Here is a 20077-nt window from a genome sequence, read left to right as displayed (position 1 = left end):
TTCAAATATTATATCAAGCTGCCACTCTGATGAAGCTCCTTAGCGATGATGTCACATTCTATCAACATTAGTTTGCGACATAGTAGACTGCAAGCCTGCCAAGATGTAACAAGAATTGGCAAAGTTAGAAGGTTTGGCACGTTAGAGATTGATGCAGTTGTAGAAAAGATCTTACACAAAGATGCATTTCCACAAGACACTTCAAGATGAGTGGCTGTAGTCAGACGTAATTGCTTGAAAAGGTGTTCAGAGAAATGCAGTACCATAACACATTAATAGACGCCCTTTTTTAGTTTGATGCAACTGATTGAAAAGGCTCTCAGACTGGGTGGTCCCACAAGCTATTACAATGTTTCCCTCCCAAGTAAAATGTAAGTGCTTGAAAAGTCTATCACAAAGGTGAAGAACTGCAAATGGTTACTAGATTTCATATAGTTTCAGTAGCACAAGGGATCACAAGACATTCCTCTTGAAGCAGATGCAACTACAGGAAAAGTAGAAAACAAAGCTTCAGCTCCACAGGACATTACCAAACGTGCCTGTGGAGTGAGATGTAACTGTCTGAAAAGTCTTTCACAATGCTTCAGTATAACAACTAATTAATAGAGGACCCTCTGAAGTCAGACTGCTTGAAGTCCTTCACAGAGCTGCAGTCTTTAAAAATGTTCATGTATATTTCACTCTAGTGAAATGCTACTGCTTGGAAAGTCTTTCACAAAGTTAAAGCTTCACAATATATCCCTATCAAGCTACATTAGCTGTATGCAGTCTTTCAGAAAGCAGCCGTCACTACTCCTGTTATTACATGTTCAAGGGAGATGCAAATGTTTAAAAACCCTTTCATAAAGCTGCAGTACTGCAGGGTGTTGCAGGATGTCTCTACTGGGTCGAATACATCTGTGGCAAAATCTTTCAGAAAGGTTTAGTATCAATCACTGTGAATAGATATCCTTATAGTCTGAGATGCATCTGCTTGAAAAGTCTTTCTCAAAGCTAAAGTACTACAGCATGTCACTAGAATTCCCTATCAAGTCGTCAGGTGTACTGCTTCAAAATCTCACAAAGCTGCAGTTCCACAAGACATCACTTGGCACTCTCTTGAGTGTGCCACATCGAGCCTCTTTTGCCTGCTGCTGACAACGGGACTGCCATAACTGTCCTCACCTGTGCACGTCAGCGGGGGCTACAAAACAGCAAGCCTCTTTTGCCTGCTGCTGTCACCAGGACTGCCATAACCGCCCTCACCTGTGCACGTCAGCGGGGGCTACAAAACAGCACGCCGCTCCGCGGGAGCCGCATCGAGCCTCTTTTGCCTGCTTGCTGACACGAGACTGCCATAAGGGGGGCTTGGGGGGGGCAGCCGACCGAAGGGAGGTCCCCCCCCGGACTGTTTGGGAGGTCAGGTGGGGGGGGGGGGTTTCTGCAGCTTCCTGCAGATTTTTCTAGAATTGGGCTTGTTGGTCCTACCAAATGGAGCCCAAGCATAAATGCTTGCGGCTCCTCCCCCCGGCCACCATTTTAGGATTGGTGACCTGGTGGCCGGGAGGTAGTGCTAAATTTTTTTTTTGTGGTGTTCTATTTTGGTAGCTTTAGCTTTTAACTTAGTCTTTTTCGACGTCTAATTGATTTTGATTATGGCGGCAGAAGAGTATAGAGTTCTGGAAGCCATTCGGCTCCTTAGTGAGGCGGGGAGGCTTGATTTGGTAATTGGTGATGTAGAGGGCCCGTCGCGGCCTCATCGTCGGGCCTCAGCCGGGGTAGCGGCTGTGGTGGCGGCCTGTGTTACTCCCAAGCGCCCTCGCTCGGGAGCTTTGAGTGAGCGCGGCCGTTCCCGCGTTCGAAAGGTGGTGCAGGGCGTTCAAGCACGGAGGCCTGATGAGCCGGTGCCCGTCGATGCTCCGCGGCCTTCTGAGGCGGTAAGTGCTGTTCCGTTAGGGGCTTTGGCTGTGGTAGGGCCGCGGGAGCCGTCTCATGCTCCGGCGTTTTCTGGGAGCGCAGGCTGTCTCCTGCGCAGCGGGGGAAGAAGGGTTTGCAGCGCGGCGGTCAGAAGCGTTCTGCTTCAGCCGCTGCGACTGAGTCATCAGCGGTTGTGCGGCGGGGTGAGGAGGAGGGGCCACGTGCGGTCTGCCCTCCGTCTCTCCATTCTTTTTCAGTTATGCCGGCTGCGGGCGAGGGTCGGGGTTTTTCTGCTGTTTCGGCGGGGGAGCTCACGCAGTGTGCGGGGGAGGGGGGCGAGGTTGTCTCCGTCTCGCCTTTCTCTTGGAGAGCCGGAAGTTTTTGTGAGGCAGGCAGGTATCCAGGTGCAGCCCGCGTCAGAGGTTTTGCATCAGGTGGCACTGGGGCAGTTTAGCCCTCTCTTGCTTTCGCCCCTGGCATCCATTAGGGGTGAAGTTTTATCGATACAGAGTGGGTCAGTTGGAGAGGGTGAGTGGGCTCAGATGGATCGCTGGGAGGATGTGTCTTTTGGAGCTTCAGGAGGCTGGCATTTTAATTTCCCCGGTCCTTTCAATGGGGCCCAGCGCAGTGGTTGCGGGTCATTTGTCACAGGTGGCTGCCTTTCCTTCAAGGGAAAGTGTGAGAAGAGGGTCTGGGGTGGGCGCCAGGTCCTGGGAAGGCGTTGATGTTTTTCCCTCTTGGTTGCAGGGTGTTTTGGAAGCTGGTTTGGGCAGGAGTGGTTCAGTTTTTGGTGGTCTTAAGGATTCTAGTCAGTTAGGGGGGCCTTGTGATTTAGTGGTTCAGGGACAGGTGGGGCAAGCTGGCCATAAGCTGGGTCCCGCTTCAGCTGCGATACAGGCTATGCTAGATTACAGAAGTGGGGATGAGGTGGTGGAGCCTTCCCCTCCTCCTCGCAGGGTGAGTTTTTCATCAGCTGATGTGGGGTTGAAGGATAAGGGGAATTTGCAGAGTACCTATTTTAGGGGCTCGTCTGTTTTTGGTGCAGCTGGTAGTCAGGGGCCCGGCACATCAGTCCAGCCTTTTTTCTTTACAGGTTAGGGACCGGCGTGGGACTGCGGACTCGGCAGGGCGACAGGCGGCCTATTTTCACCGAGGAGAAGGGAGGGTGGAGCCTGGCGCGGCACATTCCGTACCGTCGGGGGATCCCGGCGCGGTCAGCAGATGCAGGTCCGGTGCGACCTCGCTGGCCCCTACACACCATGATACAAGGAGGACAGATTGGTCTGCTGAAGATGCTCTTGGGATCAGTCAAAGGTTGAGGGAGTACCGGCGGGTACAGTCGGCTCCCCCTTTAGGTGGTCAAAAATGGGTTGGTAAGGCCCTATCTGTGGTGGAAGAGCCGACAAAGGCTCACAGGAGTGTGATGGTGTCAACCCCTCCTCAAATGGAGGAATCATTGAATTTGGATTATGATGAAGACAGCCCCGAGGAAGGAGAGCTGCGTGATCCTGTGTGGGGGGGGGGGCATTTTCATGCTTCTTGTAGTGTTTTACAGGCACCAGTGGCGGTGCATCCAAAGAAAGTGGTGATGTCCGGACCAGTTCGAGAGCGCGGCCCCACAGGAAGGGTTCCTCGGATGGTGGACAACGTGGAACGACCGACATGGAGGTCGGGCCAGGGCAAGCCCCCGTTTTAAACCCAGGTGAGCTTAGTGAACCACGGGCCAAACCGAAAATGGTGTCTGTGGGGATCGGGGGTGAGTCTGTAGAAGAGACTGGAGGTAAATTGTACAAGGGTCGTTACGTTAAGGATCAAGGAGTAGGCACGGGGGATGGTAAGGGTGCAGCCGACAAGGCTGAGTGTGCGACAAACACTGAGTCTATAGGGGGCACAGAGCCCTTGCATAGCAAGGAATTGAAAAATAAAAACATTACCCTACATGGGTGTGACTAAGCCTTTAGGGGCACATTTGATGGTGTCTACCAAGGAGAGAATTTAGAAAGGTGAGTATGTGGAACTTTTGAAGTTGCTACATAGGGAGGTGCGCTCTAAGGAGGGCTCGAAAGAGGAGGAATACGAGCTGGCTAAGCGACCTAAAGTACCGCTCACTATTGAGAACTGGACTTCAGCATTTTTGATATACGCTAGTGTTTATTGCGAAAAGTTTCCTGAACGCTGCGTGGCTTTATTTAAATACATGGATGTTATCAGGAAAGCGCAGATCACTGGTAGTGGCTTTGCATGGGCGCAATATGATGAGGAATTTAGGGCGCGTATGGCTTGGGATCCTGATGCCAAGTGGGGCGAACTGGACACTGATCTTTGGCAACACACCATGGGTGTTTCTGTTGGTGGTAAAACCATTTTACTGCTAGTGGTCTTCCTTTAATGTATCGGCCCTTTCAGGGTAAGCCCACCAGGGGAGGGGTGGGAAGTTCAGCGGTCACACAGTCAGGAGGGGGAGCTTGTTGGGATTTTAACAAAGGCCTGTGTTCAAGGGAATACTGCAGGTTTAGGCATGAATGCTCTCAGTGTGGTAAGAGACACCCATTGGTCAAGTGCTGGGGGCCTCGACCGGGTCAACAGTGGCCCCAGCAAAGTGCTAGCGCGTCCGGCCCCCCTCAGCAGTCCCAGGCAACCAGAGGAGGGAAGTATACACCAGGGGCTGGGCCCAAAGGCTCGTACTCCGGTTAAGCTTGATAATTTGGCAGACAGTTTAAGGTGGTATGGGGATGTGCGAGCTCAACAACTTTTGCTGACAGGTTTTCAAGAAGGTTTCCGTCTGGGTTATTCTGGGCCTCATTTGGGAGAGGTGTGGCGCCGCGGCCAGGGCGACTGACGCTGGAATCTGGGGATCAGGGTTCGATCCCCAGCTCCGGCGGCAGGTTAGCCCAGCACCATGTGACTCTGGGCAATAGCTTGCTTAATCTTCCCGACGGCCCCCAGCGCCTAGAGACCCTAACGGGTGATTGTGCGCTAAACAAATGTGGATTATTTATTTATTTATTTATTTGCGGCGATGGTCCAAGAATTTGAAATCGGCCGATGAGCTCAAATCTGTGGTGCAGGGCAAACTTGATAAAGAAGTGCAAGAAGGTAGAATGGCAGGTCCTTTTGATGATTGGCCTTTGAAGAACTTGATTATTTCACCCATGGGAGTCGTTCCCAAAAAAGAGCCAGGGCAGTATCGTTTAATCCAACATTTATCATGGCCAGAAGGGGCATCTGTTAATGATTTCATGGGCGCAGAGTCAGCTTCAGTGTCCTATTCATAAGTTGATGTGGCAATGTCTTTGGTGGTGAAAGCGGGCCCTTTAGCAGAAATGGCAAAATGTGACATAAAATCAGCATTTAGACTGCTTCCAGTCCATCCTGAAGATTGGAGTCTTCTGGGCATCCATTTTCAAGGAAAATGGTACGTGGACAAGGCACTTCCAATGGGCTGTTCAATATCCTGTGCTCTTTTTGAAACTTTTAGCACTTTTTTACAGTGGTTTTTTGTACACCAATCTGGTCACGAGCTGGTCACACATTATCTAGACGATTTCTTTTTTGTAGGGCCCCAGGGATCTTCTCAGTGTCAGGCAGCTTTGGACAAGTTTCAAGATCTTACGGAATATTTGGGAGTCCCACTTGCGCCGGAAAAGACAATGGGTTCTTGTGCGACCATGTCTTTTTTGGGCATTGAGCTTGATTCGAGAGCAATGCAGGCTCGTTTGCCACAGGATAAGAAAGTGAAAATGCTGGACCTTGTGCAGTCTATGTTGTCAAAACCAAAGGTTACAGTGAAGGAGGTTCAAGTCCTTTTGGGGCATTTGAATTTTGCTTGCAGAGTGGTACGAGCAGGTAGGACTTTTTGCAGGAGACTGGGCAGGGCTCTGTCAGGTCATCATTTGCCTCATCATAGGGTGCGACTTTCTGCTGGGGTGAAAGAAGATTTACGGATGTGGTCCACCTTTCTGCATTCTTTCAATGGAATTCCTTTGGCCCAGAAGCAAGATTAGTTGTGGGAGGTTCAGATATTCTCAGATGCGGCTGGCAGTGATGGTTTTGGCTTGTATTGGCAGGGCAAGTGGTGCGCAGAAAGATGGCCTGAGCAATGGAGGGATGGAGGCAGAAGTATCGCATTTTTGGAATTGTTTCCGGTGGTGGTGGCTTTGACTCTGTGGGGCCAGGATTTGCCGCACAAAAAGGTTCTGTTTCGTATTGACAATCGAGCTGTGGTAGACATTATCAACAGGCAGTCTGCTAGGGATACTCAGATTTTGAAACTGCTGCGCGTCTTTGTGTTGGGGTGCCTTAAGTATGACATCAGCTTCAGGGCCTTACACATTCCTGGTGTGGACAATGACATTGCGGATGCTTTGTCTCGTTCACAGTGGGAGAGATTCCATGGGCTTGCCTCGGAGGCGGACAGGACCCCGACACCCATGCCGGAGCACTTATGGGAGGTCGGCAACACAGGGTCGTACAATTGGTAATCTGCTTATGAGCTGGCTTGGTGAGAGTTCTTAGCGTCGGGGGCTCGAAGAAGTGCACCAGGTCCTGGACGTTTGGAAGATGTAGTACAATTTATTCTGTGCTTGATGGACAGAGGGTTATCCAGGGTCACCATTGCTGGGAAGTTAGCGGGCATTTCCTTTATGGGTAAACTCCTTTGGGGTTACTCTCCTTCGGCCGGGGAAGTGGGGAGGAGACTGTTGGAAGGGTGGTCCCGTGAACAAGGTGCTAGTAGGCAGTTAGAAACCCTTTGTCCTGGCAAAATTTGGCCAGGGTTGTTGAGTCTCTCCCTTTTGTTTGTAGAGATGATTTTGAGGTTTGTCTGTTTTCCACCCTCATGGTGTGGATGTTTTTTGGGGCTTTTAGGGTTTCAGAGTTGTTGGGTTCTAGAACTAGTAAAGGTATTGGGTGGGGGGATGTACATTTGTCTGAGAAAGGTGTTCATCTATGGCTTCATCGTTCAAAAACTGATCAAAGGGCCAAGGGCAAGGGGATTTGGTTGGAAGCTTCCTCTCCCTCAAGGACATGTCCTTTATTTTGGGCTAGGAGATGGTGTACTGTTTCTGGTGGGTCTCTTGAATCTGGCGTTTTTGTTCATGCGGATGGAGTACGAGTCTCTGAATACCAATTGCGCATGGTTTTGCGCAAAGCTTTGCGTTATATTGGTCTATATGACAAGAAGTATGGCACACATTTGTTCAGAATTGGAGCGGCAACTGAGGCACATAACCGGGGTTGGTCTGGGCATGATATTATGTGCTTAGGGCGTTGGTCCTCTAGGTGTTTTCAGCGCTATGTACGACTTGAAACGGATGCGGCGCATGCGTCATCCTCTGTGTCTTAAAATCTGATGCTGCTTTTTCATTTCAGGTTCGGTGGCTGGTCCCCGGTCAACATCTATGACCATCTGGATTGTGGGTCATTCATTCGTGAAGCGAGCACAGTGTCAAGTACGGGATAGATATTTTGGTTCAATGCTTGGTTTTAATGAGAGTTTTTTCAATGTGTCATGGAAGGGTAGAGGGGGTATGTGTTGGAAAGATTTGATTCCTGCTCTTAATTCCTGGTTGGGTGGGGGACATTGTCCCGATGTTTTGTTAATTCATCTTGGGGAAAATGATTTGTGCAGGGTGAAGGGAGTGGTTCTTATACGAGCGATGAAGAAGGACCTTTCTCTGTTGAAGCAGCAATGGGCTAGTTGCCATGTTATTTGGACGGAATTGGTTCCTAGGAGATCTTGGAGAGGAGCTATCAAGCCCAAGGCTATTGACAAGGCGCGGAAAAAGCTTAATTTAGAAGTTTCCAGGTTTTGAAGAGATTTGGCTTTGGTCGTGTGACTCATTCTGACATTCGTTATGACGCAGTAGAATTTTTTCGTGATGATGGTGTTCACCTTTCTCGTTTGGGCATGGACTTATATCTTTTGGAGTTGCGGGAAGTCTTGTCCCGCTGTTTGAAGATTCAGGAGTTTTCTGGCTGATTCTACCCTGTGTTGGGCTTGATGCCTCTTTTTTCTTGCCTGTTTTTCTTTGGGGGGCAGAAAAGGGGGGTTTACTTTTGTCCCCCCCCCGCTTTCTGGGTGGCGGGATTTAGTTGTGTTTTGTCAGGCTTGGCAATTTTGTGGTTGGTTTTAATTGGTTGGTGCATTCGGCAGGGGGAATTGGGCAGGATGATGTGTGGGGATGTCCACATAGGTTGGGGGACCAAGAGGGGTTTGAGAACAAACGGTGGAGTTTGTTTTATGGTTTGGAGGGTTGATAAGTTGAAATGTTTATTGCGGGGGTTTTTGCATTGTTGGATTTGTAATGATGTAATGTTCGGGTGGGGGCGGGGTCAATGAAGTTTTAGGGGTGGGGGTGGGGTGTGGAATTTAAGGAAGTTATTATTTAGTGAGGTTTAGTTTTGTAAGGCATGGCCGAGGTTTTAAATTTGTTAATGTGCACCTGTTTCAATAAAAGCGGCCTTTTTCACACACAAAATCTTGTCTGGTGGTCTGCTCACCCCCCTCATCCCTCCCTCCCAAGGGGGGCTTGGGGGGGGCAGCCGACTGAAGGGAGGTCCCCCCCCGGGCTGTTTGGGAGGTCAGGTGGGGGGGGTTTCTGCAGCTTCCTGCAGATTTTTCTAGAATTGGGCTTGTTGGTCCTACCAAATGGAGCCCAAGCATAAATGGTTGCGGCTCCTCCCCCCGGCCACCATTTTAGGCTTGGTGACCTGGTGGCCGGGAGGTAGTGCTAAAAAAAATCCCCCCCCCTCCCTCCCTATTTTTGTAGTTTTGCAGTTTTTTGTAATTTCTACATTTTGTTTTTTTCTTACTTAATATTGGAATTATCTGTTTTTTCCCCCTTGTTTCTTTTTTCCCCCTTTTTTCTTCTGGGGCTTCTTTTTGTGACTCAGGTGTACATGGGGTCCTTTTTCTTTGTAACTGTCGCTTGGAACAGGTGCTGTGCGGGATTTAGTTGTGTTTTGTCAGGCTTGGCAATTTTGTGGTTGGTTTTAATTGGTTGGTGCATTCGACAGGGGGAATTGGGCAGGATGATGTGTGGGGATGTCTACATAGGTTGGGGGATCAAGAGGGGTTTGAGAACAAACGGTGGAGTTTGTTTTATGGTTTGGAGGGTTGATAAGTTGAAATGTTTATTGCGGGGGTTTTTGCATTATTGGATTTGTAATGATGTAATGTTCGGGTGGGGGCGGGGTCAATGAAGTTTTAGGGGTGGGGGTGGGGTGTGGAATTTAAGGAAGTTATTATTTAGTGAGGTTTAGTTTTGTAAGGCATGGCCGAGGTTTTAAATTTGTTAATGTGCACCTGTTTCAATAAAAGCGGCCTTTTTCACACACAAAATCTTGTCTGGTGGTCTGCTCACCCCCCTCACCCCTCCCTCCCAACCGCCCTCACCTGTGCACCCAGCGGGAGCTACAAAACAGCGCGCTGCTCCACAGGAGCCGCATCGAGCCTCTTTTGCCTGCTGCTGACACCGGGACTGCCATAACTGCCCTCACCTGTGCACCCAGTGGGGGCTCCAAAACAGCACGCCGCTCTCGCTACGCCGAACGCGCGTGGGCGCACACCAGGCGAAGCCTGGGCCAAGGGAGGGCCCGTCCGAGACCGGTAGAGGCTGGACTGGGTCACCTCTTTTGGTTTATTGCTAAAGATATCGAATGGTCTTCAAATGAGGTGTTGCTAACCGGACATTGAGACGTACCCCATGTATGGAGGTAGGCTGAACTTGAAACAAATTTTACTACACAGACTTTGTTGAACACAGTGAGGAATTCTAACACATGGTGTTTGACGCTTTGCGTTGGCTACAAACTTACTGCTGGGAGGAAAAACTCATTTTGAACCAAGTGTTGGGGGCATCTCTGAGCGTATAAACTGAAGCAAGAGGTGTCCCTTTTATACATGAATATTGCCTAGATATCATCTTTTCCTTTCTTTTGTTCTGATATCTTTGTGTTTGCCGGTGCCTGTATTGTGGCAGCATCAAAGTTTACCAAAGGCATGGGGAGGAGAAAGGTTCAGCCGGGAGCCATTGGGACCAAATCTGTGGCAAGCTCTTCTTCCACTGTCTCTACCATTACTACAATGGACTCTTTCTTGCAGAGAGCAGCTGCTGTCATCGATAAAGAGATATAACCTGTGCATAGGCGTCTTTCCAGATCACCCACCAACGGTCTGGGTCCGCCCTTATTTAGACCCAGTATGCTTCAGACTGACCTGTCATCAGCCTGTTCCGATAGCTGCCAGGGGTCACCTATACTTCCTGCCGTCATCGAAGGCTTATCGCCTGTTAATGAAGTTCCCCCTCAGTCCTTCCCAGACCTTACACAGACCTCTCTCCCCAGCTATCATTATAGATAGAAGAGGAAGCATTGTTTTAACTCAAGGGAAGGATAGCTCCAACTTATTGAGCCCTACAACAACTCACCCGCTCTTCCAGCCCAGTCAATCTACCATCCAGGGGAGTACCAAACGTAAACTCCAAACTATTGGGAGTAAAGCTAAAATAGCTAAGCTGACCCCAGCCCCCAAGCCTCCGAATAAACCTCTGGTGTCCAAATCGGTAGCCCTATATTTAGACTCAAAGGCTTCTGAGGCTCTTAATGATATAATGGCCACCCTATTGGACATCAAATTGAGTCCAATTTTGGAGAGGCTGTCAGTAATTGAGAGTAGTCTTGCTGGGGGGGGCCATCTGGACTGTTGTAAAAAAAAATGGTATGGTCGTATGTGTACAAGATTTTGAAGCTAATTGAGTACAAGCACTTCAAGAAACTTAACTAAAATTCATACAGATATGCCGGGGAACATCCTTTTCGACACGGATTTTACACCGTAGTACTTTTAGAACGCGTCCATTACAACGCAAGTCGTAACCACGACTTGCGCTGGAGGGCGCTAGAGGATAAAGTATAGTAAATTTACTATTCCAACACCTTCCCTAGTATCCACGGGGACAGGTGTTGGAATATAAATTATATTATTTACTATCCGTGCCCCCAACGCAAGTTGTGGTACCGACTTGCGTTGTAAAAGACGCGTTGTAAAAGCACGCGTTGTGACGGTACGCGTCGTACCGTCATACATCCAGATATGCCACATGCACAGTGTCAAGCATTGCAGTCAGCCAATAGGGAGATCAATGGCCCACAGGGCGCCCCAATACCCAGTGGGCCTCAGGTAGACCCTTTGTATAAGCAGGCCACTCGTAGTGCAGTAGGTCAGTCGGATGGCAATGATGCGCCATCTGGGGAAGCATGTCAGAACCTTCCGACAACTCATCTCCCACTGGAATCCACACCATACGTAGTTGTTTTGGGTAACGTCCCGCCTCTTCGCCCTGGTATGCCTGAAGACTACAACTATTTGAAGAATAAGGTACTTCACTGGCTATCAAATAATACCTCCGCGCGCCCTAGTGTAGACCGAAGCATCATTATGGTGCGTCGAGTGGCATGGGTTGGCAGCTCCACTAAGGTGGGTGGTGGTGATTGTGTGGTAGTTAACTTCAATAGGGCAGATGTTGCAGAAAGAATTGTATCAGGCGTTGTTCAAGCAGGCCAATCAACTCATGGGTATTTAATACAGGCTTTACGCCTGGGTTTTTTCTACAGAGTGGAATGCCACAGGGTTAATAGGGGGAATATAGATAGGGAACCTTTACAAGATAGATAGCAAGACAAAAAGACCGCAGGTAATAATTATGGATATTTACAACCACTTCGCAAGACAAGTAATCCATGGGGTCCCCACCCAAACTTTGTTGCGCCTCCCCTAGCATTAATTGATAGGTTTTCTATGCTATTGGGGTTGGAGGTTTGTGATTGACTGGCTACCTTGGATGTGTCTGTAGTAGAGCCAAGGTACCAACAAAAGGCTAACATGAGCATGACGACTGAGTCAGAGTCTACCCTCTCGATTCCCCCTTCTCACCACAAACTGAGTTTATAACCCCTGAGGTGGCTAGAAATATCATATCCTGGAACATAGCAGGTTTGGCAGACAAGTTTCATGACCCTTTGTGGCATCAGTTTATTAGGCAATTCTCTGTAATTTGCCTGCAAGAGACCTGGTTAGTGGATTGTAACCTGCTCTTGGAAGGTTTTAAAGGATTTTTTGTCCCTGCAACCCCCTCAACCAGTGGCAGAGCCAAGGAGGTTTGGTCATCTATATCTCCCTGGCTATTGATTTCCTGGTACAAATTTGCCCTATCGCCGAACAGGACATACAGGCTATCACGCTTAAGAAGGGAAATAAGAGAATTACCCTGATCAACTTTTACAACCCACCAAATGGGAAAAAGGTGGGCAGTATTATTCAATTGAGTCATGACTTAGGGAAGTTATGTGATTTAAGTTTATATTCAATGAAGGTAATTTCCACCCGTGTGGCGATCCTAAGATCACTACCATGGGCGATATGGGATGTCACAGAATGGGCGGGTTTCATTATGAACATTCTTTACAGGGGGACAAATTAAATAACTTAGTTAATGAATTTGACCTGCAGTCATTGATGTCTCTTTCCCCAAACAGTACAACCCTGATTCCCACCTTTAAAGGGATAGACACAGGGTCTTTCATAGACCACATTGTAGTCCCCTCACTTTCTCAATCCCTTTCTAAGAGGTTCGCTATCAAAGATACAGGCTATAGTGATCACAATCCTCTTTGTGTACACTTCTGTGGCGTGCTTCTTTCTTGCAAGTCTGGGGTGGGGGGAAAGGGAAAAATGAGACCTACGGACGGTGGGTGCCATCTTAAATGGTCCCAGATTGATCCAGATGCTTTTTATAGGGAGGTAAGAGACACATGTGCAGCTGAACTTGCCCTCTGTGTTCATCAGAGAGTTTGCCAGGGGATGTTCTCAGTGCATTTAGCTCATTCACTTGTAAAGCAGGGGATCTACTGAGGGCTCCGGCTCGTAGGTTTTCCAATCCTAATCCGAGACGGTTTGATTCCTCTTGTTCGTATGCAGCACGTAAATTAAGGGAGGCTTTGAAAAACGTGCCTAGGAACTCTACTCTCATACAGGCCTGTCAAACAGGATATAAAAAGGTCCTAGCTAAACATAAAGGTGTAATCAAGGAGGAGACATGGAGGGAGTTGGTGCAGTCTAGTACTCTGAGGAATGGCTCACGGTTCTGGGGCATTGTTAATAGACCATTGTTCTCTGAAGATCCAAGTAACACTCTTGGCTCTCATATTACAGAAGAGGAATGGGTGGCTCATTTTCAACTCCTGTTCTAGGGCCCAATGGGTAATCTTGATCCACCATCTTATTCACCTACTACTGAGTCCATGGTTTTTGAGAGGATAGAGATAGAGTCGGGAATTGCAGGTTTATCGAGTAACAAGGCTCCGGGCCCAGAAAGACTTCCGCCAGACCGTTTCAAATCGGATCCCTCATTTTGGGCACCAATCCCGACTGCTGTATTAAATGCAGCAGCCAGGGATGGAAGCCCTGCTGCTTGGGCAACCTCTACTATCGTCCCAGTATTTAAAAAGGGGGATCGTAATAGTACACATTGTTACTGGCCTATCTCCCTCATTGACTCTGTGGCTAAGGCGTTGGGAGGGGTCTTACTGCAGAGACTATCTTCATGGGCAGAGGAAGGTGACATCATTTCTGATACCCAATATGGGTTTAGGGCAGGAAAGTCAACGGTGGCCCAATGTTTAAATCTGTATTTGATCCTTGGTAAGTACACGATGGCCCGCCCGGGTACGATTTACATGGCCTTCATGGACTTATCGTCCGCATTTGACTGTGTCAACCGGGTCAAACTGTGGCAGTCCATGAGGGCCATGGGGGTGGAGGACCCTATCGTGGACTTCCTGATGGATATGCATAGGGAAACCAAAGCAAATATTCGATATGCACAGGACCTCCGGGTCTCTACGGAATTCGATATTGAGAGAGGGGTGAGGTAGGGTTGCATTTTGGCACCCTTCCTGTTCAATCTATATGTCAATGACCTGGAGGGAGCACTGGTATCAACAGGGGCTGACTTTCCGCTGTCGGGGTCTCCCTGTCCTCCTATATGCGGACGATGCTGTCCTGATAGCAAGAACTGCCAGAGGTTTGCAATGCCTATTAGATGCCTTTTTTAATTTTATGGGGTCCCGTGATTTAAAGATTAATAACACAAAATCATATATTATGCAGGTGGGGCTATGACAAAAGAAAAAGTATTGTTTCTCAGTAGGTCCCGAGAAGATTCCCAAAACGCCTGTTTTCTCATATTTGGAGGTAGTGCTGGATGAGCGCCTGAAGTGGTGCCACTTATGCAAAGGAAGAAGGGGGAGCTCACCCGAACAGTTGCCACAACTTTCAGCTTTGCTGCTAAGATGGGCAAGTGCCCAATCGCAGCGATGCTGAAAATCTACCAGGCAAAGGGTGTATCGACAGCAAGTTATGGCAGTGAAGTGTGTGGGTACACCGCGGCAGATTCGTTGCAGGTGGTCAAAAATAATTTTTTGAAGCGCCTGCTGGGAATGGCAACTGGCTTATCGAATCTGATAGCTCATGAAGAACTGGGGATCCCCTTTTTATGTGATACCGTTGCTTTGCACCCTCTAGTGTTCTGGCTCAAGTGCTGGCTCAACAAAGATTAAAACTAACCCAGCAGATCATGATGGACTGTATGTCCCTGGATTATATGTCCAGAATTCCCTGGCTGAGGTACATTAAAGGTCACTTTTTAGAGCTGGGCCGCCCTGAACTCTTCCTAAAACCCTCAACTGTTACAAAAAAGGATGTTGATTTTGTTAAAGATGCTTTTATCTCTAGAAGGAAGCTGGAAAGAGATGACCAGGAACTGTGCAAACCTAGTGTTCGCAAATTCCTGACCGTAAAAACTCATCCATTAACAGAACCATATCTTCTGGGGTCAATGACTACCTACGAGCGGTTTGTACTGACTAGGTTCCGACTTGACTTTTTTCATCTTTTAATTGCAGTGCCAAAAGGGTGTTGCAGAAGTCAGGTGTTAGCACACTGTGGCTGCGACAATCTGTCTCCAGGGATCTGCTTCACTTTATGTTCCTCTGCAAACATTATGATGTGCCTCAGAGACATTTTTTACTCCCCCTTTTAAAGAGGCTTAATTTTAAGCAGGTGCGCCCAGCACTCTTGTACCTTCAGTTGTTGAAACCTGATTGTATAATCTTTATTGTAGGGTACCTGAAATCATTGATGCGAACTAGGGCTTGTCTTTAATATTAGACGTTTATGGGGAAGTGGCACCTATAGTTTTAGGTATGTCATCGCGTGCCTTTTATATGAAACTATGTCATTTAACTACTGTATTTGTAGGACTTTTTTTAATGATTTGAATTTTATAATGTATGCATCTAAGGATTGTGTTTATTTATTGTGACTTTTATGGTTTACATGATGTAACACCGAATAAAGTTTATTATGATGATGATGAGTGAGATGTGACTGGGAGAAAAGTCTACCCCAATGATACAATACTGAAACACATTACTATATGTGCTGCAGGGGTCAGGTGTAACTGCTTGAAAAGTCTTTCAAAATCTTCAGTATTGCAACATATTATTTGAAGTCTCAATCAAGTCAGCTGCAATGGACTGAATTATTTCACAGAGCTATAGTACTGCAAGACATTCCTCGATGTCTCACTGTACTCAATTGCTACTTTTTCTAAACTCTTTCACAAAGCTGCATTACTGCGAACTGTTATATATATCCCTATCCAGTCAGATGAAATTGTTTGAAAGGTTTTTCACAAAGCTGCATTTTCTCAGATGTTACTAGATGCCCCTCTTGAATTATTTGCAATGACATGAGAAGTCTTTCATGGTGCTGCAGTACAGCAAACCATTAATAGTGTTCTCTCTCAAGTAAGAGGCAACAGCCTCCAACTATCCCCCAGCTGATGACTAGTCCTGACACGGTGTGAAAACTATTCCTAGACAGAGGCAATGGCCTGGGGTATGATGACTTGTTTTTGATCTCATAGCTAGAAGACCAGTTGGGCTGTGCCCAGGAACCTGACTTAATTTTTTTTAAAGGGGACTTCCCTCTCACAAGCAAATGTAGATGATACTTGAACAGGCCCCTTCCTTTGTCCTCTCAGCCAGGCAGGCATCAAACCCAGTGGTGGGAAACTGCCCCCAGAACTGCTTTGGAGTGAACACAAAGACTTTAATAGGATTTCTTCCAACACCTATTCAATGTCATGAAGCCTTCCTCGGTAACAGCCTGTTGCCTTGCCCTGCTGAAGGATTTTGACTTTCAGAAAAAAGACTAAGCACCGAGGTGAAAGCTCTGACCAGGTAGACCAGTTGGTGTATCCAATCAGTGCTTCATTGCAGTCAGCCTGAAATACTGCCTAGGTCCCTGTATACTGTGACTTCTTGCTACCATTGATGCTTTGCACTTTTTGGTGACATTTTTACATAAATCTTTCAAAATTTAAATCTGTGGTCCCCCTTATTGGATATTTTGGCATTTCGGTGTCATTTTCCTCATTAAATGTTTCTCTAATTGGAGTGGGATTTTTATTGTAGTGTATTTGTGATTTTAACTGTTATAGAGAGCATCATTGAAGTGCCATAGAGAAATAAGACTCAGCTGTGGTTTGATCACTGAAGAACCTGAGACCGTAGTTGTTGGGGACTCACTTCTGTGTTTAAACTGACCCCTGAACTTACTGATGACTAATGCAGGTTAAAGGATAGAAACCCAAACTGTTGATATGGCCCATTTATGTGCAGGGTACAGTAGAGAACAGACCTGGAACTGACCACGCCAATGCAGATGGCCCGTCCAGTTTCTTCTGCTTAGATGATGTAAATTGCCAAGAAAATGGCTGAGTTGCTCTATTCCTTACATCTGGGGGAGGGGGATTGTGAGAAAGGGCCTCTTTTGTGTGGTCATCCCTATTTTTGTAGACTGATTCTGCTGGTTTGTTTTGACTCTCTAATCAGGCCCCAGTTCATGTGATCGGACCCCTAACAAAAGCAAAATCGGTTTACTCCTCACTGGCCTAACTTACTATAAATCCATGGTGTATGGTGTCCCGCAATACATCAATGGGATGAAAAGTTCAATATCACACATAGACAACAGCACTACAGCACCATCCACTGGCGTGACAAGACAATCATGACTGCAGGTCTGCCACTGTAGGCTGTCAGCTGCAGTTATAAAATTTCAGTCCGACCTGTCAAGATAACACATTTTAACAGGAGAAAATCTCCCTTTTAAATATTAAAAAGACACCCTTAGGCAGGCCTTGTAGCCTACAAGGTAGAATGCATGAATTTAAAAGTATGACATGCGTAAATTTAAAGTTAACATGTTCTTACAGTGACTATCACTCATTAGCTATTTTCACTATAGAAATGCTGACTGGCTCCTAGAGGCACACTGGGAAGCAATATTATATATCGATTCTGCTGTCTCAGGCTACGGACCCACTAGAAAAAAATATTGACATGCTCAACTTAATGCAGAAGTTGGATTTTTAATAAATATTAGGAAAAAGGGACTTTTAAAATGTATCTTTTCCCCGCCTAAAGGTCCTGTAGGCTAATTTGCATTAGTCTCCAACTGTCACCCAGCTGGTGAATGATGATGGGGTGTGAAAACTGCTCCGAGAGTAGACACCATTGCCTGGGTGTGGGGAGGTATTTTTGTTCCCCTAGCAGGAAGACCGGCTGGGTTATGCCTGAGTACTTAATTTGCCCCAAAGGGTCTTTCCTTTGTCCTCCCAGTAAGACAGGCAACAAACCCAGGTGGAAGAAAGGTGCCTCCAGAACTGGTTTGAAGTGGCCATATAGAAGTATGGGCACACAGGCTCTGCACAAGAAGAGAAGAGCTTCTCTAGCTTGGATTTGGTAAGTAAGGGACATTGTGGGATTGTTTCCAGTGGGGCTCAGAGGAACTGCTGCAAAAGTGGATAGGGTTGCGCCTGGGGTCACTTAAGCCTATTTGTTATGGAGGGGCCAGGGGTCACCCACATGGACAAGTTAATGCCAGACATGAATGTGGCACCCCAAGACATCTTCAGAACACTCTGGACCTGTCGAAGAATAGAAGAAGGACCGCATCTGCTATTTGAGTTTTGTGAGGGGACTTTGAGGTCTTGACGGGCTTACCCTTGTACCAAAGACAAAGAAGTGGACTCAAAGGGTCTGTTGGCTGACCTCCTGTGTGGTAGTAGGGAAACAACAAGTTGCAAGAGACCATTTTGCTGAAGTGCCCAGCTGACCAGTACCAACAGGGCCAACTTGGGCCCTGCTAGTTTCCTCTGCTGAGGTGAGACTTGACCTCCAAATGTTCTTCCTGAGGCCCTTGGATGCTTGGCTGTGTCTAACTGGAGTTCTCCGACCAACTTTGAAATCTTGGTACTCTGAAAAGTTTTTTACTCCAAGACCTCTGAAAGACCGGGACAAACATGTGAAGCCATTCCTCCCAAGGTGCAAACTTGCTGGGCTGAAGAAATAGGTTTCCCCCCCTCAGTGCTTCTCCACAAAAGCATATTTGCTACAGCAGGACCTTGGTTAGAATGTATTCGACATCGTGGAGGCTTTTTGGACTCAGAAAACAGCCTTGCCCCACTGGAGGATTTTGAGCTCGAAATAGGAGACCAAGGGCCTACACGTCCCTTTTGCCATGGTGCATCAGTTTTAAAATGGAAAAAAGTGATATACCGGTGGTGCAAGGGGCTTGTAAATAATGAAAAGTCTAGACCAGACTAAGGCACGAAAAGTATCTGACTGCAGAGATAACTTCCTTGGGCACAAAATTCATATTTTCCCACTCACAGCTTTACCTGACAAAATAAACAGCTTCATCTGGACCTTGTCCAACACCTATCTGATGTTGTGGAGCCATCCTTGGACACAGCATGCTTCCATACACGCCTGAAGAATTTGGACTTCTGGAAAACACACTAAGGACCTGATTTAGATTTTGGTGGGTGGGTTACTCCATTACAATGATGACAAATATCCCAGTTGCTGAAATATAATCTTTTCCATGCGTCGGACGGCCAGGTGTGTGCGGAGGACGGCCGGGGGCCCAACTGAGCACATGTCATTTTTTTTTAGCACCACAGCAGAATGTCCGCCACAGCGAAGAGATTAAATCCCATAGAATATCATGGAATTTATATTTCGGCGGATGGGCTATCCATCACCATTGTGACGGAGTAACCCATGAGCCCAAATCTAAATCAGGCCCTAAGTTCCTTGGTAAAAACTTCGGTTGAACCTGGTTGGTCTATCCTATTCGTGCTCCATTGCGGTCCGCCTGAAATCACACCAAAGTCCCAGTCGGTGGCAACCATGACTACCATTGATGCTTGCACTTTTTGGCACTATTTCACTTAGATATTTCAAAACTCATATCTCCAGTTCCCTTTTTTGAGTTTTTGTTGTTTTGGTGCCATTTTGCTTATTAAATTACTCTCTATTTTATAAATTGCATTTTATTGTGTTGGGTTTTTTACTTTCTAACTATTTTTGTGTTACTTACTGCGTCACACTTTTTATCAAAGTCAAGCCTGTCTATTCTTCGCCATAGCTATCAGAAGTTGAGCTCAGGTTTAACCCCTTAGCCGCAGGGCTAATTCCCCTGTGGCGCTGGGGGAAGGGGGCGCGCACAGCGCCACGGTGCTTGTGCTGCATGGTGGCGCTGTGCTCATGACGAGCTGAGCTCGTCATGACCACACCCATTTTCGTGGAACGCTCAGCACAGCAGGGGAATTACCCCTGCGTGTGAGCGCCGCGCGGGTCATGACGAGCACAGCGACACTGTGCCTCATGACGAGCTGAGCTCGTCATGAGCACCAATGGTGCTAAATTACTGAAACCTTTTACTTGACCTAAAAGCATAGTGCCTTTAACTTGTGAGAGGATGTGGTCTGACCGCTAGGGAAACCAATGTTCGAGCCTAGGGGTCGCATTCACATCCTGTGAATCTGGGCAAATAACGTAATCTCCCCTTGCCTACCAAAAAACGAATGTGTCCTTGTGTAAGGGTGCTCATGTAAAGCACTCCAATACGTTCGGGTCGAGTTCGCGCTATATCAATCTGCACAAAAAAAAATCCACCCCAACTAATAAACCACTTTCTCCCGCACATATACTGTACGCCTCGGAACGGTGTCACGAAAAATAAATATACGTAAACCATTTTAGCGAC

Source organism: Lissotriton helveticus, chromosome 11, assembly GCF_964261635.1.
Source record: "Lissotriton helveticus chromosome 11, aLisHel1.1, whole genome shotgun sequence".
In the NCBI taxonomy this organism is placed as follows: domain Eukaryota; kingdom Metazoa; phylum Chordata; class Amphibia; order Caudata; family Salamandridae; genus Lissotriton; species Lissotriton helveticus.
The sequence above is the reverse complement of the archived record's forward strand: the minus strand, read 5'-3'. Positions refer to the sequence as shown.